Here is a 27,032-nt window from a genome sequence, read left to right on the forward strand (position 1 = left end):
GGAATTTCACACCCCTTCCCCCCAAAAAGCAAATGTTTTCATCTCCTTACATTTGCCTGTAAGATATATTTGGAGCATTCTAACTAGTAATTCTGTCCTTCTGGCTGAGAAGTCTTTGGCTGGAAGCATAGTAGAGTGAATATCTGTTTGGTTGTTTTTGAGGAGGGCACAGCATCCCTTCTGTAGACTTTGCCTTCCCAGACCTGATGGGTTCTGATGCGGCTACTCATTTCAGTACTCAGACTCTTGACCACAAGAACTATATGTGGTCCAGATAATTAGAGTGAGTCACTCTTTCTGGAATCCAGTCTGGAACAGAGACACTCGGGGTCAAAGCCTCTGGTATCACATTTAGTGGGTGTACGTTAGAGAAACAGAAACCACAGGCTCCTGCCCACCAAGGCCTGTGCTATGTCTTGTTTGCCACTCTGAAACCATTTCTTCAGCTTTTCCTCAGTATACATTCAGAAACACCTATCTCCTATTTATGTTAGAGCTTACTTCTTTTGCTCAAAGTAAAAAAACCCTTACAGAGTGATTTTAATTTGTGTAATGGAGGGGAAATATCACTTAAAATGAAAACTGTAAAGTACCTTTTGGTTTTAGAGAGGAGGGTGGTTTCGAGATGATGGGGAGGTATTTCTAAGTCATCCATTTCCTCTTACAGAGGCTGGGGGGAGAGTGAAGAAGAGAAGGCAGGGCATCTCCTTGCAGAGCCACGCCTAGTGGGCGTGGAGATGGATCGAGTAGCTCTGCCTAACAAAATGTGAGAATTATCTGGAAGATGGTAAGCAAAAAGATGGTAGGGAGCTAGAAATTAGGGGGTAAAGTGGCCAGAAGAATCTTGAGAATAACACATTTGATGTTAAATAGTTTGAATTATTTCACTGTGAATTCAGTATCCATTTCCCCATGGATATTTGTCAGCTATGAACAAATTTCTGTATGACTAGATGTGTGTGTGTGTATTAAGGAACAAGCCTAGGATCTATGTCTGGCATGATGTGGTGTAGAATAAGGACAGAAAATATGAGAAGGCAATATGATCCATACATTGAACCACTTTATACCACAGGGTATGTTCATTTACCCTCGAGAACCTGGGTGGCGTGCAGGCCTACCTCTGCAAGTGGTTTCATTTTAATCTCAGAGAGCAGAGTGCATCAGCTAACATCTGGTTTCTATGCCTATATTCATAGTCCACTCACTTGGATGGGATTTGGATGAGACAAAAAAAAGCTTGGAAGAGAAGTAGGGAAGAACCTTGTTCCTCTAGAGCAGGGGCTGGCAAATGACAGCTGTTGGTGTAAATACTTTCACTGCAACACAGACAGCTCATTCGTGTGTATCATTTCTGTGCTGTTCTCACCTATACAGGCAAAGGTGGTTTGCCACACAAAACATGTGGACTGCAGGGCCTGAGTTGAGGTGACACAGGTTATTTCAAGAGAAACCAGGTAAAATCTAAACCAAGTACAGGAATGCCTTTTTATTCTATTTATTTGTTTGGCTGTGGCAAGTCCTTGTTGTGGCACATGGGACTTTTAGTTGCGGCCTGTGGGATCTAGTTCCCTGACCAGGGATCAAACCGGGCTGCCCTGTATTGGGAATGCGACGTTTTAGCCACTGGACCACCAGGAAAGCCCTAGGAATGTCTCTGCTGCTGCTGCTGCTAAGTTGCTCCAGTCGTGTCCGACTCTGTGCGACCCCATAGACGGCAGCCACCAGGCTCTGCCGTCCCTGGGATTCTCCAGGCAAGAACACTGGAGTGGGTTGCCATTTCCTTCTCCAATGCATGAAAGTGAAAAGTCAAAGCGAATTCGCTCAGTCGTGTCTGACTCTTAGCGACCCCATGGACTGCAGCCCACCAGGCTCCTCCGTCCATGGGATTTTCCAGGCAAGAGTACTGGAGTGGGGTGCCATTGAATGTCTCTAGGAAAACTTTAGTTTATGAATTTCTTAATTCTCTTCTTGACTGTCATTAGAAGCAGTCTGGTAGACAGTAGAGGGCATCAGTTTGGGATTCAATGTTCATAAACCTATACCCTGGCTCTTCAACATACTGGCTGTGTGATTTTGAGCAATTTGCTTGACTTGAGCAATTTGTGAAATATATCTGTTTTCTTACTGGTAAATGTGTAGAATAAAGTTCATTACATGGGGCTGTTATGAAAACTAAATGATACAATGCTCAGTTTGCCTAGAATTTTGAAAATTCTTCATTCACCCACCCTTCTCTTCCTGCCCTCAACTCTTTGCTATACTTTGGGCATATAATGGAGGGCTTCATAATTAGCCAAGTGTCCCCAAGTTCGTCTTTTTGCTACTAAACAGTCATAACTCTCCATTGTTTGACTTCATGCCAGCCAGGAGATTAGGACAGGCTGAGGGGATAATAATGTTTAGATCCACCTGGAGTCTTCATATTATTCCAAGGCGATAAGGGAAGTCAGACCTGCTTGGTTCCTTAGGAGTTCCCCAGCCTTCTGAGTCCAAATTCCCACTTCTGGACCTCAGTATGTAAGTGAGGAGGAGGAAACCAAGGTCAAGAAGGGTTTTAGGCCAGGCCTGTAGAGAGGTCAGAGGCCCAGCAGCAGAAAAGCCCAGACTAAATATTTAAGATAATTTGGACTAACACCTTCTCTTTGGATTTGTGGTGGTGGTGGTTTAGTTGCTAAGTTGTGTCTGACTCTTGCAACCCCATGGAGTGTAGCCCGCCAGACTCCTTTGTCCATGGATTTCTCCAGGCAAGAATATTGGAGTGGGTTGCCGTTTCTTTCTCCAGGGAATCTTCCTCACCCAGGGATTGAACCCAGGTCTTTGGCACTGCAGGCAGTTTTTTTTATCAACCAGGCTACCGGGGAAGCCCAGGTTTAAAATCCACGATATATGACTTGAGAATTGACTATAATATTTCTACTTGATCAAGGCTTCCCTCATAGCTCACTTGGTAAAGAATCTGCCTGCAGTGCAGGAGAGCTGGGTTCGATTCCTGGGTCGGGAAGATCCCCTGGAGAAGGAAATGGCAATCCACTCCAGTATTCTTGCCTGGAAAATCCCATGGACAGAGAGCCTGGTGGGCTACAGTCCATGGGGGTCACAAGAGTCAGACACGATTTAGCAACTAAACCACCACCATCAAGGCAATACCAAAAATTATCCCCTACCAAGAAATTACCTACCCACCTGCCTTCTTGGAAAATACCTTACAAGCTAATGTGCTGGGTTTCCCTGGTGGTTCAGAAGGTAAAGAATCTGCCTGCAATGCAGGAGATCCAGGTTCGTTTCCTGCGTTGGGAAGATCTCCTGGAGAAGGGAATGGCAACCTACTCCAGTATTCTTGCCTGGAAAATTCCATGGACGGGGAGCCTGGTGGACTACAGTTCATGGGGTCGAAAAGAGTTGGACATGACTGAGTGACTGACTCAACGTTCACTAATGTCCCTGAAAAGTCTACCCTCTTAGACTTGCCTATATCACAGAACTACTGTGCCTTCTACCTTGTTTCCATGTTAGAAGAGAAAAATGCCTCTCTCCCATCTGCCTGTCAAGCCAGCTTTCAGTATGCTGAAGTTAGAAGAGCTCCAGTCTCCTGGGTGAAGTTTTAAGTCCTCTTCATTTTTGAATGCAAATTAAGAGCTCTTCAGGCTCATAAAACTCATTGTCACCGAAAGAATGCAGGTAGCCACCACTGAGTTCTTGCTAAGCATCAGTTGTTTCACCGGGATCTTCTCTCTCTCTCTTATTTTTTTTAAACATTTTTTTGATGTCTTTATTGAATTTATTACACTATTGTTTCAATTTTATGTTTTGGTGATCTGGCCGCAGGGCATGTGGGATCTCAGTTCTGGACCAGGGATCAAACCTGCACCCCTTGCATTGGAAAGCGAAGTCTTAACCACTGGACCACCAGGGAAGTCCCTGGATCTTATTTCTAATCTACATCACAAGTCAGATGGGCTGGACTTGTTACCTCCATTTTAGAGACGATGAAATTGAGGGTTGAAAAGTTAAACCTCTTGCTTAAAACAAAGGTGGTGAGGTCTGTTTAACTGTAAAGCCACACTCTGAAGCTCCCTTGTCACATCCATGTTAGTTTTGCTCAGAAAGATCTAGGTCAGTGTTTCCCTAACTGCCCAGGGTTTCCCTGATCTCCCCTGGAGATTCTGATTTGGTAGATCTGAGCTGGGTTGGGAGAATTTAGGATCTGAGAGGTGACTCTTGTCATCCAGAAATCTAAAAATTTGTCATCTAAGAATTTGGGAAGCACAGGTAATCATCAAATTCCTCCCTCCCCCCATAGTCCCAAACTGTGACTTTTATGGGGAAGCTAAAGTCAGGCATGTGTATGAGACACGAGGCAAGAGGCTTCCTGAGACACCTGCCCCTAAAAATCCAACCAAAAGGAGATGAAAAAGCCCAGGTTTGATAACAGCTGCCATTTCTTATGAGCCTGACATGATTTCCTGGGGATCTGAGATATATAACATGGACTAGTAACTGTGACTGGGATAATTGTGATGAAGTAGCTTAATTAGCTTCTGTGGACTGACTTTAGAGGATGCCAGCTGTGAAAATGGCCTATATAAACTAGGCAGGGCCTCAGAATGACTGAGGGAAGTAGATTTCTTGGGCTATAAGAACATAGTGGGCTCAGTGACATGGGTGGTTGTAGATGGTTGCAGTGATGAAGCTGCAGAGAAAATGCTAAGTCCAAATGCTGAACAGACACAGCTGGACCTGAGCAGTGGGGGTGGTTTCTTCCCTAAAGGGTATCCTTCCTTACAGGCTGCTAAAGAAATGCTGGAGTATGCCAGTATATCAACAGAAAGGACAGGGAGAAAAGATTTTTAAAAGCCTTTAATTTAAATTCAAACTTATGACAAGTCTTTCAAGTGGCAGCAATTTGAAGATAAAGACAAAATCATAAAACATTTATCTCCAGGCAGAAAACTGGCCTTTCAGAAATAAAATAGAAAATAAAGGGATGTGGGGCCAAGGGAATTTTGTTTAATTTTCTGAATGGACAAAATTAACCTCTCCCCGCCAAAAAAAAAAAATACAAGATGAAACAAAGACAGGAAAAGAGAGAAAATAAACAACAAAAACAATGACAAGGAAACAATAACCAAGTAATTTAAAAACAGAAACAGATTTTATGTTTTTTAAAACCTGAACCTCCCATTGAAAAAACAAGAAGAAAGGAAGACAAGAAAAGAGAAAATAAACAATAAAAACAATATCAAACAAACAGTAACAAAGTAATTTAAAACAGAAAAAAATATTTTTGCTTGTCTAGAATGAAAACTGTTTGGTCCTACTACCATTCAGATCATCTTCTCTATTGGTGCATGATTCTATATTAATTCAGAATAAAAAGGTGTATCTGTTAGAATTAGGTCCAAATGTGTACAACAAAAACAAATATATAAGTAGAAGTGGCTTCAAAAGAGAGTTTAGTTCTTGCCATCGTGAAAGAAGTACAAATGGAGACAGTCCAGATCTAACGCAGTGGCTGTTCACAGCCTCAGAGACCCGGGCTCCCACGCTTTCTCAGTTCATCTATTCCTTCATCAGCATTTGTCTTCTTCCCCTGAAAAGTCTGCTTAAACTCCAGCCCTCATGTCCACATTTTTCCTCAAGAATAAGAAAGAAAGAGAAAGTAGCAAAGAGCATGCATTAGCTAACTTTCAAGGAAGGTTCCTGAAAGTTGCTGCATAGCACTTCTGACCCCATCTAACTGACCAGCATTTAACCTCAGGGCCATATTAGCAGCAATGGAGAATGGGAAGCTGGTCTTCAGTCACACATGTGCACAGCTGAAAATTAAGGATTTAATCACCAAGACAGAAGGGGTGAATGGATAGCAGAGTGGCAAATTGTTTTTGCCACAAAATGTAATGTCCTACCCACAAGGAAACAGCTTATGGAAGCTCTGGGCTTGGTAACCAATGGGGATCTGAGAATAAGCCTTTCCTTTCTGGCCCTGCCCCCTCACCTGAAGCAGGAGTCTTGAGGCTAAAAGAAAATGCTCTTGTCTGATCTTTCTCTGCACGGCCACCCCAACAAAGCCTCTAATCAGTTGCCTCAAACAAACTTTTGCCATGAGCTCTGGAAGGCTGTGCAGACTACTAAGCTTCACCTACATCCTGGGAGCAAGTCACTGATTCAGAAAGGAAGATCCATCTGTGCACTGCCAGGCATGTCCCAGAAGGTGGGTGCTGTCCTGGGGCATTGGTGATTCCACTACTGAAACTTCCTGCCGTGCCAGCTGGCCTGAGACCTGCAGCTAGCACTCCTGCCATAGCAAGCATTGTCCCACCTTGTTTTCTCTCACCCAGAGTGTGAGAACTGATCGTTTAGCTGCCCTCAGTAGGGCTGAGAAGGCAGTAATTATGGGATGGCTGGAGGAGGAGGGCTGCACAGCTCAAAGGCTTGGCTATGCGGGTTAATAAGCACATCCAGTGAGCTTTTACTCTATGCCAAGGACCATTTGGTTTTTTAAAAAATATTTAATCCTCACAGTAAACTTGGGGTGAAGATGGACTCATTGTACCAGTTTTGCAGATGAGAGAACAAAGTCTTATGGAGGCTACTTCTTCAAAGTGAACTCAGCTAATAGATAAGCGATACAGTCAGGTTTTAAGCCCTAGGCCCTTCTGACCTCAGAGAGTACCCTTTAGCCCCTACACGATGCCCTCTAGCATTTGTAGGGAGCTGCTCAGAAATACTCATCCTTTCTCGATGCTTTCACATCGACACGTAGGCAGAGCACAGGTACACGGCTACAACTGGGATAGGGGTCGCAGGCTGCGTTTTGTGTTGTTATATAGGAAGCCAGAGGGAGACGTGAACATCTGAGCAAAACTGACGCTGACTTATTGCTCTAAATAAGAATCTGCCCAGTGTAAGCTTGAAAGTGGCAACTTTTTTTTTCTCCCTACTTCATTGCCACCTCTCTTGCTCTGCTGCCTTTGAGTTGTCAGTGATGCTAACAAGCTGGCAGGGGATGTCAGAAAAGAGATAATTTATTCCCCATTTCCAGCAGCTGAGGATAGCACCTCCCCAATGACAGACACTCTTCCTACAGAGAGAAAGCAGCAAACCCTGGCATCTAATGAGTGGCCAGCTGGGGTTTCATGCCTCATGCTCACGTGGTGAAAGGGAAGGGGAAGGTTTTATTTCTAGATACATTTTGGTGCTGTCTGAAAGATGTTGGCTTATGAGGCACAAAGGCTGGCTCCTGGCACCACCATGAACACTGGCCTCACTGTTAAGCCAGCTAATGCTGAAGAAGGCTCTGGTCCACCCACCCCTGGAACTTCTTCAAAGCCATCAAAACAGACTGGCTTAGAAAAGCAGAGAGCTTGTCTTCATTGTTGTTTATTTAATTTCTGTTCTTTTTTTTTTTTGTAATACAATTTGTCTCTTGTTTAGGTAGCCATCTTCCTTATTACCAGTGGCCAGGCAATAAAACCAAATCTGTGGTGGTTCTGGCAGTTTTTTAGGCCAATGAGTAGACTTCACCAGAATGATAACTTTTTGATAACAATTCTCTAGTCCAGATCAGTTTTTCTATATAGTTTATAGTGTCCAGAAGTAAAACCAATACATTCATGTTGCTCAGGAGTTCTTTCTGGACCTCAGATCTTAAAGAAATTTCTACCGTGGTTCTTTATAAAGTGGACTCTAATATAATGAACAAGATGTTTAGTATTAAGATATTGTCACGATGAGGGTTGCTGGGTTAAAACAAAACTATAGAACACCAATTAAATTTGAATTTCAGATAGCAATGAATGATTTTTTAGTTTAAGTATGTCCTATGAAATATTTTCAATATTACTTCTACTAAAAAATTATTGAGGACTGCTCTGGCAGTTCGGTGGTTAAAATTTCTGATGCAGGAGGCACGAGTTTGATCTTTGGTCAAGGAGCTAAGATCCTGCATGCCATATGGCATGGCCAAAAAATAAATTAAAACAAATTATTGGATACTACATAATCTCACTTATATGTGAAGTCTCAAAAAGTTGAACTCATAAAAGCAGAGAGTGGAATGGTGGTTGCCAGGGTCTAGGAGTGCAGAAAATGGGGAGATATTGGTTAAGGATACAAAGTTTCAGTTAGGCAGGATGAACAAACTCTGGAGATTAAGTGTGCAGTATGGTGGCTGCAGTTAATAATACTAAGTCATATACCTAAAACTTGCTAAGCAAATAGATTTTAAGTTTTCTCACCATACACACACACACACACACACACACACACACACAAAGTAACTATGTGAGGTCCTGGATATATTAATTATTTTGATCATGATAATCATTTCACAATATAAACATATATCAAAATATCACTTTGTATACCATAAAAATATATAATTTTATTGCCAAAATGTTAGATTTAATTCAAAGTCATTGGGGGTTTCCATATTTTATTTATCAACCGGACTTGATAAATACACCATGGAGACTCATAGAGCTGCTTTTGTTTTGTTACTTTAACATTTTATCTTCATCCACATTACACACCCACAAAGTGCAGGAAGTCAAACAGTTCGCTGTGACTTGCTATAAAAACATGGTTCTTTTACTCTTCTCTTTCTTCATTTCTTGCAGATCCAGAAACAACTATTTTCAGTTCCTCTACCTGATTTTTTTCTGGCAAGTGAGGTATAGCTTCATTTCTCTAACCTCCATGCTGTACTGCTATATCTTGATTTCTCAGTTTCAGACGTTATCTATTGACTTCCTTCTAAGGAAGAAGAGAATTTAAGCTTTCACCACCTTCTCCAAGCCAACTGTCCTTCTTCACAATCTCCCAGTGTAGTTATATGGTCATTTTGATCCAATCAATAGTCAGGATTTACATTATTATGACCAGGTAAACCCTATTCACAGCTGAGCCTTTGTGGCATAAATTTTGGAATCTATTTTTGGTGGTGGTAGTGGGTTAATAATGGTCTCTGCTGAGTTTTTAAGGTACTTATCACTAATTAGTCCCCAAGCTCTTTCCCAGTTATGTAAATCTGTCAATTATTCAAAACCCAGTGGGTATTCTATCAACTTCATTTTCTCAGAAAAAAATTTCACCCCGTTTCTTACCTCTGACTTGAATTGATTGATCCCCTGGTCACCCACACAGCTTCATCCTGGGACTCTCCCCTTTATCACCATTTGGGACACTCTTTTTCCTCTTGTACAGGCTCACCTATTCCCTGGAGGCAGTGTCTCCTATTTCTCCGATCACTCCCTCATCTAATGTGGTATGCCCTCTGATAAGCCCTTTGTGACTGCTTGTTGAAGGAAGAGTGGATACATCCATGAAGACTACTGTGTGGGATGAAGACTCGGCCTCTTGGAGTGTCACCACAGGGGTCTTCACCTTGCTTAGCACGTGCTGCGGTAGCTATCGCAAAACTCTGGATCCCACCTTCCTATTCCTGTCTCCAGGCTCCTTGGCTGCTTGGCCTTCTGGTCTCCCCAGAAGTCACGATGTCTTCATTTCCCAGATGAAATGTCAGGGCAAACAGTGTTCATGAATTAATTGGAGAGTGGCCCCTGGGTGGCAGATAGGATGCCAGAATGTCCTGCTGTGTTGGGCACTGCTGAGGGACACCTAACCCCTCATAATGGCTGGTATCTCACCTTGCTACTGAAGTCTTGACTCTGTCCCACTGTTCCAAACCAAACTGTCTGAGTGAAGAGCCATTAAAATGTCATTAGAAGCAGCAGGCACTAGGTGCCGAAACTGCAGTGAAAGTGATGAGTAATGAAGGTAATAAGACACTTGCTCTATTTATTTGTTTTCTCTTCTTCTTCACTAGTGATTAATTAAATAAAGTGCCTAGCGATTTAATGCTTTGCCTCTCTCCTAATTGGATGTGGATGGTTGTAAAAGGGATATAGATTTATTTCCTATTTCCAAATTGTAGCCTGACAGGAATGCTTCTGCTTTCTGATCCCCACTCTGATTTTTCTTTCATCTACTTTTCCTTATCTGATAGAGTAAGCATCATGCAGCATGCAATCTTAAGCACTTCCACCATGACACCACCCGCTCTGACCAGATGTGATGGCTGCATGTATCCAGCTAATAAAACAACATGGCCTGGCTTCATGATTGCAACAAAAAGTTTTATGGTTCAAGATATCCACATAGATCAAAACTCTTTTTTTTTTTTTTTAAGAGCAGGAGGGACTTCTTTCCTTGGAGATGAAATGTGAGTTATAAATAACAATAGGATTATATACAAGTTCACATTTTCTGGATTCCATAGTGAGAACAAAGGTTGGTCCAGCCAATTTTCTACAGTAGGTAGAGAGACTGAGGCAGAGAATTCATATCTAGGTGAGAGAAACATGGAAAAATTCCTCTGGAACAACATAATTGGAATGAAAACTGGAGCCCTGCTCATGGCTGTGTAATTAGAAATCATATTCAATGAACAATTATGATGAACACTGTCATTTACCATCTATTCAGGGGAAAATAACTAATATACTTGCTTGTGTGGGATACTGCTCTGCGGACATGCTGTAGTTCATGGGGTTGCAAAGAGTTGGATACAACTTAGCAACTGAACAACAACTTGGAGGGAAACATCTTCATGAAATTAATTTCTTTCACTAAAAAGTCACAATTAGGATAGTCTTAGTGACCATTGACTGTCAATAATAGTCCCAACATCAAGGTAATAACTGTTGGGGTAAGTACATGTTAATTCTGCAGCCAGTTTGAGAAATTTCATCTTTCCCTCAAAGCAGGAATGATGAAATGGTTACTGATACTTTCTGAGAGAAGAGGAAGGAAAAATTAAAACAAAAACAAAAACAAAAAACAGAAGAAGGAAGGTTTTAAAGGGTGAAAGGTGAATTACAGCAAATATCAGATTAAGTTGAGAGGGAAAAAATTTCCCTTCTTCCTGTTTAGGTTCTGTGCCAGTCTAATAATTAAACTGATGCAAGGCACAATTGTACTCATCTCACACACTAGCAAAGTAGTGCTCAAAATTCTCCAAGCTAGGCTTCAACAGTATGTGAACTGAGAACTTCCAGATGTTCAAGTTTAGAGAGGCAGAGGAACCAGAGATCAAATTACCAATATCCATTGGATCATAGAAAAAGCAAGAGAATTCCAAAAAAGCATCTACTTCTGCTTCATTAACTATGCTGAAGCCTTTGACTGTGTGGATCACAACAAACTGTGGAAAATTCTTAAAGAGATGGGTATACTAGATCACCTGAACTGCCTCCTGAGAAATCTGCACGCAGGTCAAGAAGCAACAGTTTGAACCAGACATGCAACAATGGACTGGTTCCAATTGGGAAAGGAGTACATCAAGGCTGTATATTGTCACCTTGCTTACTTAGTTTCTATGCAAAATACATCATGCGAAATGCCGGGCTGGATAAAGCACAAGCTGGAATCAAGATTGCAGGGAGAAATATCAACAGCCTTAGATATGCAGATGATACCACCTTATGGCAGAAAGTGAAGAGGAACTAAAGAGCTTGATGAAAGTGAAAGAGGAGCATGAAAAAGTAGGCTTAAAACTCAACATTCAAAAAATGAAGATCATGGCATCTGGTCCCATCACATCATGGCAAATAGATGGGGAAACAGTGGAAACAGTGACAGATTTTATTTTCTTGGGCTCCAAAATCATTGCAGATGGTGACTGGAGCCACAAAATTAAAAGACGCTTGCTCTTTGGAAGAAAAGTTATGACCAAAAGAGACAACATATTAAAAAGTAGAAACATTATTTTGCCAGCAAAAGTCCGTCTAGTCAAAGTTATGGTTTTTCCAGTAATCATGTATGGATGTGAGAGTTGGACTATGAAGAAAACTGAGCACCTAAGAATTGATGCTTTTGAACGGTGGTGTTGGAGAAGACTCTTGAGAGTCCCTTGGAATGCAAGGAGCTCAAACCAGTCAATCCCAAAGGAAATCAGTCCTGAATATTCACTGGAAGGACTGAAGCTGAAGCTCCAATACTTTGGCCACCTGATGTGAAGAATTGACTTATTGGAGAGACCCTGATTCTGGGAAAGATTGAAGGCAGAGGAGAAGGGGACAACAGAGGATGAGATGGTTGGATGGCATCACCGACTCAATGGACATGAGTCTGAGCAAGCTTCAGGAGTTGGTGATGGACAGGGAAGCTTGGCGTGCTGCAGTCCATGGGGTCGCAAAGAGTTGGACACAACTGAGCGAATGAACTGAACTGAACTGAACTGACTGAAAGCAGCTTAGCAGGAGAAAAAAAACAGATTTAATTTCATATGTATGGAAATTCATATGAAATTCATAATTTCATATGTATGGACCTACAAGGATATAGGTCCAAATAAAGAAGCTTTTATACCTTTTAAATAAATAAACAATAAATATGTGAAGAATTGACAAGGCAGAGAGGTTATGGCTAAGGATAGGAAATGATGAAGATACAAGGCTTGTTTTTACAGCTGTTTTGGTCCTAAAACAACCTCTCTCTTGTGATAAGGATGTCTCCCTTTCTCCTGGTACAGGCAAGGTACATTTCACATGGAAGATTTATCTCCTGCTTTTATGAAAGAAGGGTGGGTGGTTGGGGAGTTTAGAGCAACCTTCCTGCTTTTACTGTTTTCTTTGACTCCTGCAGCTGAAGATAGTCAGTATTTTGGGGTGCCATATTTTAGTGTAACATGTCCTGAACCCCATCGCTGGCAAAACGTATTTAACTATCAGTTCAGTTCAGTTACTCAGTCATGTCTGATTCTTTGCGACCTCATGAACCACAGCACGCCAGGCCTCCCTGTCCATCACCAACTCCCGGAGTCCACCCAAACCAATGTCCATTGAGTCAGTGATGCAATCCAACCATCTCATCCTCTGTCGTCCCCTTCTCCTCCTGCCCTCAATCTTTCCCAGCATCAGGGTCTTTTCAAATGACTCAGCTCTTCACATGAGGTGGAGTTTCAGCTTCAGCATCAGTCCTTCCAATGAACACCCAGGACTGATCTCTGTTAGGATGGACTGGTTGGATCTCCTTGCAGTCCAAGGGACTCTCAAGAGTCTTCTCTAACACCACAGTTCAAAAACATCAATTCTTAGGCGCTCAGCATTCTTTATAGTCCAACTCTCACATCCATACATCACCACTGGAAAAACCATAGCCTTGACTAGACGGACCTTTGTTGGCAAAGTAATGTCTCTGCTTTTTAATATGCTGTTGAGGTTGGTCATAACTTTCCTTCCAAGGAGTCTTTTAATTTCATGGCTGCAATCACCATCTGCAGTGCTATGGTGTTATTTAAAATAGTGACAAACCCTGTAAAGGCCAGGAAATTGAGAATGATGGGTATAGCCAGGTAGAGATAGATAAACCAGCAAACCACCAAGATGTCTTGGACAAATCTCTGCCTGGCATAAGCTTGTTCACTTTCTGTCTTTACTCACACTGGGTCTTTGGTCAGACACACCTTCCTTCCCAGCAGAGGATGAGATGGTGGGATAGTATCACTGATTTAATGGACATAAACTTGAGCAAACTCTGGGAGATAATGAGCGATCAGGAGGCCTGACAGGCTACAGTCCATGGGGTTGCAAAGAGTCAGACATGACTTAGCAACTGAACAATAAAAACATTCTCATTCCCTGCTCTAGTTGGCAGGAGGATACTCACTATTGGATGCTTCTTTCAAATGTCCTTTCAGGTGAATCCCATCCCGCCCCCCCACCCCGCCGCCCCCACCAAGATGACTTGGGTCCTCCTCCCGTGCATCTGCAACGTCTGTACCCATCTCAGAGCGCACTGTACTGTAGTTACTTGTGCTATCCCTGAGGCCATCTTATTCATTTTCATAGCCCTAGAAAATGCCATGATGCTTGAAAAGCAGTAAATATTTAGAAAATAAATATTGAACAATTTAATAAATGACTTTAATTGTTAAATAATAAAAATAGCTTGCTTTTGAATTGTACTCTATAATTTTCAAAGTACATCCACACACATCACCCCATTTGCTTCTTGGAGCCTACCGTGAAGTAGGCAGGACAAGTGTTAGGATTAAATAGGGCTTAAAAAGAAAATTCAATCACTTCTTAAGCTTTAGAGAAAAGATGACACAGTCCAAGTCACACTGATTATTGCACAGTGAGAAAACCACTGGGGAACACTATGTGCTTGATCAGAATCCCTTTTCTGGGATTCTAGAAACAAATTCTGGGTCATCCTTCTAATTATCTTTGGTTATGAACAGATGGCCTTGTTTACCAAGTCATGAATTGTGAAGTCTAGGCACACATATGTAGAATTACTCTTCAGTTTTGAGGCTCTATTGTGATTATTAGGATGAAGAAGCTCTTCTTCTCCTAGAATAGCCAATCTATGTTCTGGCTCAGGGTGTGAGGTATGAAGAGTTTGAGGCTATACTCACTTTCCATCAGTCATCCCTCTGGGGGTCCAGGAGTTTGGGTTGTCAAGTCTTGAGTCATATTTGACACTAGAGAAGGACCTTATTGGAGTTGAGAGACCCTCAAAGCATATGCTGGACTTCAGTGTAGCTGTTTTTGTTCTTGGGTATAAAAAGATGCTATAAAACTAAGAAGAGAATGGAAGAAAAAGGAAACACAATTTAATTTGATAAAGTAATGGACACTTGTACTTTTCACCTGCCTACTATTTATCCTTCCTTTTCTGAGAATAGCTCTGATTTTCTCTTGGAGAACCACTTCACTCCATAAGGTTTTGGTGAGGTCAACCCCCTGGTAGTTGATACCAGGGATAACTGTATAACCTTGGCCTGGCCAATGAGTACCTGCCATCTCCTTAGCCACAGTGATGGGTCCAGGAATCTGCACATGATTCAAATTTCCCCAAGGAGACTCAGTTTTGAGGCTCTATTGAAATTATTAGGATGAAGAAGCTCTTCTTCTCCTAGAATGCTAGCTAAAAGGAGAGTATAAACCAGGAGCTGGCAGGGGTTCATTGTGGATAGGTCCTGTTTGAGGTGAAGCCAACAAAGAGGAAAGCAGACCAGGGAGATGAGAAGAGAGATGTATGGGCTCGATCTGAATGACCTTCTTCTGTCCCTAGGTATAGGTGTACCCCCTGGTGGCTCAGAGGTTAAGGCGTCTGCCTCCAATGCGGGAGACCTGGGTTCGATCCCTGGGTTGGGAAGATTCTCTGGAGAAGGAAATGGTAACCCACTCCAGTATTCTTGCCTGGAGAATCCCATGGATGGAGAAGCCTAGTAGGCTACAGTCCACGGGGTCGCAAAGAGTCGGACACGACTGAGCAACTTCACTTTCACCAATGTCAGTTCTACTTACTTTGGATTTTTCAGTTACATGACCTAGGGTGACCTAATATTTATGTAATAAGCTAATAATTTCCTTTTCTCCAAGCAGCTGGAGTTATAGTTTCTTTGTTTGTTTATTTGTTTTTACAACTCAAATTCTGATAGAAGCTTGCAACTTGGAGTAATATGGTGGGAAAGGCACATGAAACAGATGGAAAAGCTTGGCTCGTATGTTCATATGAGGCAAGATTCAGTATCTCACAGAACCCAGGTGGAAAACAGGAAAAGAAAGGAGGTTAGAATTTATACGCACCTTAAAAAGACAGCGTGGGTGTGTGTAAGTGTAGGGGCAGGAAAAGTGATACAGCCAAACAGCCACATGGAAATGTTATTCACTGGAGCTCCAGGTGGGTGTTCTGCTAAGCGGCATGTATGGGAATGGTTTGTAAAGACATGTGGTTGCCATAGTCAGTTAGAAAATAGTAAAATATAAGTGCTGTTGCTGTGCTTGTATCCAAGCAGCATTTTATTATAATCTGGTTATAAGATGTGCCTCTGGAATATGGATGTTTACCTTATGCAAACTATATTAGTGACTCATTTCTTTCACATATAAGAGGTAAACAGTGAGTTTTGTTAATTGTGCTGACCAAGGATTCTTTCCCTGGGGTTTATGGCTCGTGGTTATGTCTCAGTTCTGTGAATCCCTTGAAATTATGTGTAAAAATTGCATATGTGTGCATTTTTCTGAGAAGGTCCAATTCTCCAAAAAGTAGATGAAGGAAAGAGTTGATTGGACCTGGAGTGGACACCTGACCCATGTTGGCCAATCAACAGCCACTTCCTCCCTTGAATTGAGACTTAAAGTGAGCAACTTCCTGCCAGTCTCTGAGAGAGGCTGGCAGTGAGGAGAGTAAACTCCGAAGCTGTGGGCTGCCCTGAGGAGGAAAAACAGGCACTGTCAAACTGCAGCGTGAGAAGGGAGGAACTGATGTCACAGACTATGAAAGCATGAAGAGAGGTGGACCCAGAGACAGACCATGAGAGCTGTTCTCTGAGCCGCAGCAGCTTGCTGGTTCTTGGTTCAAGTATCACATGATGCCTTGAAGCCTGTCTCCACCTCTGCTTTGCCATCTGTGAGATGCTCTTGTGTCTTTCCAGGACATTTGCCTTTTTTTTTTTTTTAAGCTGGTTCCAGTTGGTTTCAGTTATTTGTGAATAAAGGCTCTCAAATAAGACAAGGAATTACAGTAAAGACACATCAGAAGATCCTTGCTGGATGAGGAAGGGGAAAAACAAGTGGGGGCTCTTACATGCATTGTCTCATTTAATCTTCACTGAATTCCTGCCATTTTCCACCTGAGGAAATGCAGTCTCAGAAGGGTTAAAGGTCCTTCTCAAGTCACAGAGCTAAGAAAAATTTATTTATATTATGGTGCAGTTTAATGAATACAATTTCATTTATGGCAATATCAATAGCTCTCTAATGACTTGGTTAGTAGTGTTGGCTTCTTTCTGGGAAAAATGAATGCAAATTGACAAGTGAAAACTTCATGGGTCTTCCATTCCTGGAGCCCCTGAATTTTCCAAAGAACTTTTCAACTCTCTTTCCAATCAGGAATTGTTTGTTCTCTTTTTTAAAAAGTTAATGATATCTTTTTTGCCATCTTTAATAAATATTTTTTTCATTACAAAATATATTTATATATTCATTACACTAAAGTTTAAATACAGGAATATAGAAACTGGAAGAAAGACTACCAGCCCAATCATTGCTAACATTTAGATATATTTCCTTTGAATATATTTTATTATACATACTTTGGTTATTTGGGATTTGTTTTGTCTCATGTAGTTGAGACATTCTGTGTTAAAATTGTGTTTTACAAAATTTTTGTTGTTACTAGAATTTTGCACTTGTAGAAAGTTTGGCTACTACTTGTGCTAATATTTTTTCTACTGTTACTACTACTATTTTTGCGAATGCTAAATACTGTTATCTAAATGTAGAAACTTGTCTTATATTTACAAAATGCTTTATTTAAAATTTATTTTAGTCTAATTTTGGTAAGAACACTTAATATGAGATCTACCTTCTCAACAGATTTTTGAGTGTACATCTGAGTCGGACACGACTGAGTGACTGAACTGAACTAAACTGACCTGTGTTGTTGTCTATGTGTATAATGTTGTAGAGCAGATCTCTGGAACTTACCCATCTTACTCAACTGAAATTTTATGCTCATTTATTTATAATTCCCCATCCCCTTTCCATCAGCCCCTGGCAACCACCATTTCATTCTTTGGTTTTATGAATTTGACTATATTAGATACTTCATATAAGTAGAATCATGCTTTTGATGTCTTTGTCTGACTTTGATATCAGGGTAACACTGGCCTTGTAAGTGAGTTTGAAGTGTTCTCTCCTCATCAGTTTTTTTGGGAAGAGTTTGAGGAGGATTGGCATTAATTGTTCTTCAAATTTTTGGTAGAATTTACCAGTGAAGCCCACAGATTCTGGGCTTTTCTTTGTTAAGAAGTTTTTAAATTGCTGATTAATATTATTCAAGTCCTCTGTTTCCTTAGTGATCTGTCTGGACCTTCCATCCATTAGTAAAAGAGGGGTATTGAAATTTCCTACTATTGTTGTATTTCTATATATTTCTCAATGTTTGCTTTCTATATTTAGGTGCTCTAATGATGGGTGCATATATATTTATATTTTTAATTGTTTAATATTCCTAGTGAATTGATCCGTTATCATTATATAATGTCCTTCTTTGTCTCTTGTTACCATTTTTTACTTAAAATCTATTTTGTCTGATGTAAGTTCAACCATTCTTGCTCTCCTTTGATTATCATTTGCATGAAGTATCTTTTTCTATTTCTTCATTTTCACACTATGCATGTCCTTAAATCTAAATTGATTTTAGAATTATAGTTGGATTATATGATCTTAACTAATCTTCATAATTCCATAAATAATGCAAATCCTTTTACATTTCCATTTTGAAAGCAATAAATTGGGGCTTATAGACTAAATGACTTGCTCAATTCCATGTTTAGTGAGAGAAAGAACTGGGACTAGACCCAGTCTTCTCATTGGTAGTGCTATGCTGTTTCCATAGAACCACCCACTGCATCTCTTCATCCCATCCTCTCCTACACGCACAAGAGAAGCTGCCAGATGCCTCAAGTTCCTCAAGGTGCAAAATGAGGAGTCTAGTTTCTGGTGTAAAGCCCACATAATTCCTTGGGAACTTCAGATATCATCCTGTACCTGTGTTCTTAAGTCTTGGTGGCTACATGCTCAGATACTTGAGGTTACTCAGATACTTCTGTGGTTAATATGTTATTGTGGTTCTGGCACTCAAGAGGATTAGATGGTATTATCTATCCTTTTTCTTGTATCATTTGTTAGCGTTTTATTTTTAAGTGATAAAAAATTAGATGATATCCATCATATCTTTGTGGTTGTCATGGAGCTTAACTGTGCATCTCAAGCTGATAAAACCAACTGAGACAATAGTTGAATGAGGAGGAGTTGCTTATTAATGTTAAAGAGAGACAGAGTTCTGCAGGTGAACCGAATGACGCTTTCCAGTGGGAGGGATGATGGGAGCATAACTACACTGCCTAAGCATGGCAAGTGAAAGTGAAAATGTTAGTTGCTCAGTCGTGTCTGACTCTGCAACCCTATGGACTGTAGCCCTCCAGGCTCCTCTGTCCATGGGTTTCTCCAGGCAAGAATACTGGAGTAGGTTGCCATTTCCTTCTCCAGAGAATCTTCTTGACCCAGGGGTTGAACCTAGGTCTCCTGCATTGCAGGTGGTTTCTTTAGCGATTGAGCCACTAGGGAAGATGCCAGCATATCCCATATTCCAAAGTATGTGTGCAGTCACTTCAGTTGTGTCTGACTCTTCGTGACCCCGTGGACTGTAGCCCACCAGGCTCCTCTGTCTATGGGATTCTCCAGGCAAGGACACTGGAGTAGGTTGTCATGCCCTCCTTCATGGGATCTTCCCAACCCAGAGATTGAACCCGCATCTCTTGTGTCTCCTGTATTGCAGGCGGATTCTTTACTGCTGAACCACTGGGGAAGTCCATTCCATAGTATAATCAGGGCCAAAATGTTCATGGAAGCTTACAAAGACTCCCAGAATATGCTACGTAGTTTCTTCCTCTGGAGAGACAATATAGAAATTAGGAGGACATGTTGGAATTTGAACAAACCAGTGGCTTTTATGTTTTCTTGGCATGATCTACAGTAAGAAATACATTGTGGCTCATATGTGTGTGTATAAATGAAACAGAAGTCTCAGAAAATAACACTTTTATTACATACTATGTACCCCTAAGTGCTCTGATAATTCCATTCCAATCCAATCCTTTAAAATAAATGTTAGTTGTGACCCACTGAGTAAATTTTACTATGCACTAGTCAAGGCTATGGTTTTTCCTGTGGTCATGTATGGATGTGAGAGTTGGACTGTGAAGAAGGCTGAGCGCTGAAGAATTGATGCTTTTGAACTGTGGTTTTGGAGAAGACTCTTGAGAGTCCCTTGGACTGCAAGGAGGTCCAACCAGTCCATTCTAAAGGAGATCAACCCTGGAATTTCTTTGGAAGGAATGATGCTAAAGCTGAAACTCCAGTATTTTGGCCACCTGATGCAAAGAGTTGACTCATTGGAAAAGACTCTGATCCTGGGAGGGATTGGGGGCAGGAGAAGAAGGGGACAACAGAGGATGAGATGGCTGGATGGCATCACTGACTCAATGGACAAGAGTCTGAGTGAACTCCGGGGGTTGGTGATGGACAGGGAGGCCTGGCGTGCTGCGATTCATGGGGTCGCAAAGAGTCGGACATGACTGAGCGACTGAACTGAACTGAACTGAACTGAATCCAACATTAGGTCATAACTCTCAATTTGAAACATTCTGAGATAAATCTTAGCTGAAGCTCTGCTACTCTACAACTTCTCCATTGGTAAAAGGAGGTGATGACATTTTTCCTATAGGTGGTTGTTTTAATGAAATGCCATCTGTGGTCACTTGACAAGCTCTGTGCTTTGGTTTTTCACTGCTGCATCCCCAGCACCGAGTGCAGAATGTGGTGCATAGTTGGCACTCCATATGTGTAGTTATTTTTACTGTTCCCCCACCCCATCCTGCCTGGTTTTAGATGGAAAGATGCCGGCTACATTAGGACACTCCCAGTGACGATCCACTGCAGGAGACTTGAGACTAATCACCCTATGGGCCTTTATGAGGAGGAATATTACAGAAGCTATTCTAATCAATCCATCAGCCAAACCTGAATCTATGGAATGTTTATGAAGGGTAAGATGCTGGAAGAACACCAAGAAAGACTCAAAAGAATTTGAGTCAAAATTCTTTTGAGTCTTTCTACTAACTATATTTTGTGTATTTCCACTAACTAAGAGTTTACTTGATTGAAGAAATAATACAAAAACACCAAAAGATAAATAGAGGCGCAGGACAGAAAAATCAGCACTAAATACTATGTCTTGTGTGATAAAGACTAGAAATTTTAAATTCATAGTTGACGGTGATTTTAGTACACAGCTGATTGAGAGCATAATGAAATAGCTCCAAGTCATTTATTAATGATTTTTCAGTGAATGTATATGTTATCAGTCTCTATGACATATAGGTATTTCTTCCTTAGTCCACAGACAATGAATTTGAGGATTCCAAACCATGTCAGTTAGCTTAAAACTCAACATTCAAAAAACTAAGATCATGGCATCCAGTCTCATCACTTCATGGCAAATAGATGGGGAAATAATGGAAACAGTGACAGACTTTATTTTCTTGGGCTTCAAAATCACTGCAGATGGTGACTGCAGCCACAAAATTAAAAGATGCTTACTTCTTGGAAGAAAAGCTATGACCAACCTAGACAGCATACGAAAAAGCAGAAACATTACTTTGCCAACAAAGGTCCATCTAGTCAAGGCTATGGTTTTCCCAGTGGTCATGTATGGATGTGAGAGTTGGACTATAAAGAAAGCTGAGTGCCGAAGAATTGATGCTTTTGAACTGTGGTGTTGGAGAAGACTCTTGAGAGACCCTTGGACTGCAAGGAGATCCAACCAGTCCATCCTAAAGGAAATCAGTCCTGAATATTCATTGGAAGGACTGATGCTAAAACTGAAACTCCAATACTTTGGCCACCTGATATGAAGAACTGACTCAATGGAAAAGACCTTAATGCTGGGTAAGATTGAAGGCGGAAGGAGAAGGGGACGATAGAGGATGAGATGGTTGGATGGCATCGCCGACTCAATGGACATGAGTTTGAGTAAGCTCCAGGAGCTGAGGATGGACGGGGAAGCCTGGCATGCTGCAGTCCGTGGGGTTGCAAAGGGTTGGACATGACTTAGCAACTAAACTGAACTGAACTGAATCATGTCAGGGAGACACTGAAGCCTTATGCTAAGAGAAAGGGTCTTAGGGTCAGAGGGTAGTGGGTTTGTCCAGCTCTGATGCTCACCAGTTCTGTGGTGTTTAGCTAGTGACTTAACTTTGTGGTTTTGCTTCTTGCAAAAGGTGACTGGTACTGTCTATCTCATGATGTTTTTGGAGGGTTAAATGAATTAAGATCTGTAAAATTCTTAGCAGAGTTTCTGGCCAAGAGTGAACTCTTAAGAAAGTTGGTTGACACTCTTGTGGTTTGCTGTCCTTTGGGGTCCAAGGCCTTGGTTCGTGCTCAGTCAGTTCTGTTATGCCTGACTCTTTGTGACTCCATGGAGTGTAGTTTGCCAGGCTCCTCTATCCATGAGATTCTCCAGGCAAGAATACTGGAGTGGTTGCCATTCCCTCCTCTAGGGGATCTTCCCAACCCAGGGATTGAACCTGCATCTCTTACATCTCCTGCATTGGCAGGCAGGTTCTCTACTGCTAGTGCCACCTGGGAAGCCCTTTCCAAGGACCTCAGCAGCAGGGAAAAAAAAAAAATGTTACACCAGTGGGTGGATGGTCTCCTGCTGGCCTCCAAAGTGATGGTGGCATGGGTCCTTCCAGAAGCCCTGCAGCACTTCACAGACATTATTCTGGGAGAGAAGGCAGCGGAAATTGTTTTCATGGTGGAGGAGATCTGGCATGGAGAGGTGGAGGCTTCACAAGCCTTAAGACGGCAAAGCAGATGAATCACATCAAAAGAACAAACCAGCAAAGGGACCTGGGTTTAAGCTTCAAGTCCTCCACTTTGTGAGTTCTGTGATCCTTGGCAAGTTCCCAAGGTCTCTTTAAGGCCCAGATATCTAATTCTGTCTCTGTGGGGATAGCAGAGACAAGGGGGCTTCCCTGATGCTCAGATGGTAAAGAATCTGTCTGCAACGAAAGAGACTCGGGTTCAGTTCCTGGGTGGGGAAGATGCCCTGGATGGCAACACTCTCCAGTATTCTTGTCTGGAGAATCCCATGGCAAAGGAGCCTGGAGTGCTATGGTCCATGAGGTCACAAAGAGTCAGACGCAACTGAGTGACTAACACACACATACATGAGGACAGTACCATGAACAACTTTATTTTTGGTGACACAATGCAGGTATAATCAGCCTGTGCTTTTTCCTGGAATAGCACTCTGTATGGACCTCTACACACCTGCTCTTGTCTGCCCTCTGTCCTCCTGTCCTGCACTGCTCTGCCCTTCACGTCTTCTCTTTTTCTAGGGCAAGACAGTCAGAGTTTCAAATTTCTGCATGTCAGTCATTAACTAAGGGCTCCCTGGGTGAGACAGGGGCTGCAGAGAGAAAAAGAATAGATTCCCAGTCATTTCTTGCTTCTTTGCTGTGGAGGATGGTCCTTTGAAAAAGAGCAGCAATTACTGGCTTTTGGAAGCAACTTGCATGCCAAAACTGGGGGCGCAGGGAACAGCTTGGCCCAGTGCCCTACACCCGTGCACCTGTGCACAACCCCACAGAAGCCACAAAGGCAGAGCTTGAACTAAGGCTGAATCTAAGTCTTGCTAGAATACTCCGTGATCCTCCCAGAACATGAGAGGGTCAGGGGCCAGTGAGAAGTGAGTCCAAGGCCATGGTTCACGCACCCGCTTTCTGCCCCGAGAGGCTGGCTGGAGACAGTGCTCATGCCTCCCAGGTTCTGATGAGGTTGGAGGCTGTCTGTCTGGCTGCACCTGGGGTACAGCTGCTGGCTCTAAAACAGCTTGGCTGCAGTAGGACCTGGGCTTCTGTTTTCATATTCTTTCCAGAGGTCAGTCAAACATGGCCAAAAGAGGAGACAGAAGACAGATTCAGAAACAAAGCTTTTTATCTTCACAGGTACTAGAGACAGGAGGTGAGGCTCACCCTGCAGTGCCACGTGGGAAAGACAGCAGGATGGTCAGCAGGCAGAAGACAATAGAGTGAAGGGAAGGTTTAGAGCCTTTATTGGGCTTTCTGCGGGAGAGCAAGACAAAGCTTAAGACTGGCTAATCTGAATAATATGAGCAGGCTTTGGGTCATAGGGGTGCCCCTGATTGCCTGGGCTTCCTTGGTAGCTCAGATGGTAAAGAATCTGCCTGCAATGCTGGAAATCTGGGTTTGGTCCCTGGGTTGGGAAGATCTCCTGGAGAAGGGAATGGCAACCCATTGCAGTATTCTTGCCTGGGCAATTCCACGGACAGAGGAGCCTGGTGGGCTATAATCCATGGGATCGCAAAGAGTTGGACACAACTGAGGGACTCACACTACTACTTCCTGGTTGCCTGGCACCTGGCTCTGGGATGATAATACAGAGAAATATTGTCTTCCCCTCAACCCCCAGAGCCACTTGGAGGAGGAGGGACTTTGAATGGCATAGTCGGCAGATCAAAAACTCCCTTTGACCAGTCTGTAAGAACTAGCAGCCCAGGAAAGGACAGTCTTTCCCTGCCAGAAAGGCTTTTTTTAAAGATGTCATAACATCATAATATACCCAAAATTGAAAATATTTATAGCACAGTTTCTCAGCAACAGAGCATCCCATTATCTGTGCTGTAGTCGTCTGGCCCCTTGTGTTTGGTGTCAGCCACCCTGTGCATTCACGAGACCTGGCCCTATTAACGGATCTCACTCCTGAGGGGTGGCTTGTGAGTAATAAACTGCCTGAAAATAAAAAGATTTCATTGCTTCTTTCCTGGCTGAGTCTTTACTTGCTTTGTACTTGATAAGGAGATGCGCAAAAAAAGCTGATGGAAAGCATTCTGAAAGGATCTGAGTGGAACACCAACACTGTCAGCTAGAGTGGGCAAGCATCTCCATTTTGAGTAGAGAAAATTTAGTCTCACTCAGTTGTATGGATTACATGGTCAGTGGTGAGGCCTGGACTAGACCCAGAGTCTTCTGATGTCAAGGTCATTACTCTGCCAATAGAATATGCTAAGCAAGGTGTTTCCCGACTACCCTGAATATCTAGGTCCAAGCAGATACCCAGGGGGTAGTGCCTTCCCTGGGCAGAAACTATACTGAAGCTCTAGGTCTGTCAACAGCTCCCAATAATCAGTGCCTCCCCCAAGGACTCTGTGGTGGGAGCCGCCCAAGGCAGGACTTTCAGGGGAGAACTTTGTAGAAATGACTATGTTTGCCATCACTGTGGTAAAACATCAATCATGCTGCAGCTCTAGGGCAGAGTTTTAGCAACCAAAGTGGTCCTCCATGAGGTCCCTTACCTGAGGGATCTAGCTATCAGTTTCTGGTATTAGGTTCCAGCCTGTGTCTCTTCTGCATGGGCGGCGTTTGGCCTCTATGGGTCGGCTTCTTCGGTTGTTGAATTAGAATGATGGTGACCTTCCTGCTCCATTGCAACTCTGGAAAAGCACTTTACTTCTTTGAGCCTCAGTTTCCTCATTGTTAAAATGAGAAATTGAGCTAATTGTTCTTCTGGGTCATTTTCATGAATAAGAATCTGTGATTATTTGCTTCTTGACAGGAACATTATATGACTTATCATTAGCAAACATGAAAAGAATCAAAATGGCAAGCGTTGCAGAGAAACTACATTATAACATCAGCTTTAAAGCGGCAGTTGTGTGCTGTCAGTTGAAAAGTTACATTCTGATCAGTCTGAATTGCTGGGCTTTCAAAAGATGCCTTTTGTTGTTCATATCAGCAACTCACATTCATGCTATATTTTCAACTGTTTATTTTGAAATAATTTCAGGTTTAGGAAAAATATAACTCAAAGAATTTCCATATACCCTTCACTCATGTTCTCTAAATGTTGAAATTGTACCACACTTGCTTAATCATTTGTTCTCTATCTTCACACAGACATGTGGACAGACCAACTGACACACACATACACACACACAATTAGTTTTCCAAAATGTTTTAGGGTATTGACTTCTGTATGTTTCAGTGTTTCTTTCCTGAATATGTGGACATTCTCTTATAATTTATGCAGTCATACATGTCATCAATTAACATGTTTACTAATTTAGGGGAGGATCTCATTCAGAGTTTGCCAGTTCTCTCACAAATGCCCTTTCCCTGGTCTACAATCACAGATTGCATTTATGTCTTTTCTTTTTTTTATTAGATGATTTTTTTATTAGATCATTTTTTATTAAATGATGTTCACTTTCTTTGATCATGTGATTAAGTTGGTGCTTACAGATTTCTCCATCATAACTTTTTTTTTACATTTCTGCTTATTAAGTATTTTGTGGATAAATACTTTCAGTTCAGTTCAGTTTAGTTCAGTCACTCAGTCATGTCTGACTCTTTGCAACCCCATGAACTGCAGCATGCCAGGCCTCCCTGTCCATCACCAACTCCCCGAGTTCACTCAAACTCACATCCATTGAGTCAGTGATGTCATCCAGCCATGTCATCCTCTGTCGTCCCTTTCTCCTCCTGCCCCCAATCCCTCCCAGCATCAGGGTCTTTTCCAATGAGTCAACTCTTCGCATGAGGTGGCCAAAGTACTGGAGTTTCAGCTTTAACATCATTCCTTCCAAAGAACATCCAGGACTGATCTCCTTTAAAATGGACTGGTTGGATCTCTTTGCAGTCCAAGGGACTCTCCAGAGTCTTCTCCAACACCACAGTTCAAAAGCATCAATTCTTTGGCGCTCAGCTTTCTTCACAGTCCAACTCTCACATCCATACATGACCACTGGAAAAACCATAGCCTTGACTAGACGGACCTTAGTCGGCAAAGTAATATCTCTGCTCTTGAATATGCTATCTAGGTTGGTCATAACTTTTCTTCCAAGGAGTAAGTGTCTTTTAACTTCATGGCTGCAATCAACATCTGCAGTGATTTTGGAGCCCCCAAAAATAAAGTCAGCCATTGTTTCCATTGTTTCCCCATCTATTTCCCATGAAGTGATGGGACCAGATGCCATGATCTTAGTTTTCTGAATGTTGAGCTTTAAGCCAACTTTTTCACTCTCCACTTTCACTTTCATCAAGAGGCTTTTTAGTTCCTCTTCACTTTCTGCCATAAGGGTGGTGTCGTCTGCATATCTGAGGTTATTGACATTTCTCCTGGCAATCTTGATTCCAGTTTGTGCTTCATCCAGCCCAGCGTTTCTCATGATGTACTCTGCATATAAGTTAAATCAGCAGGGTGACAATATACAACCTTGACATACTCCTTTTCCTATTTGGAACCAGTCTGTTGTTCCATGTACAGTTCTAACTGTTGCTTCCTGACCTGCATACAGGTTTCTCAAGAGGCAGGTCAGGTGGTCTGGTATTCCCATCTCTTTCAGAATTTTCCACAGTTTATTGTGAT

Source organism: Budorcas taxicolor, chromosome 16 (assembly GCF_023091745.1).
Source record: "Budorcas taxicolor isolate Tak-1 chromosome 16, Takin1.1, whole genome shotgun sequence".
NCBI classification, from domain to species: domain Eukaryota; kingdom Metazoa; phylum Chordata; class Mammalia; order Artiodactyla; family Bovidae; genus Budorcas; species Budorcas taxicolor.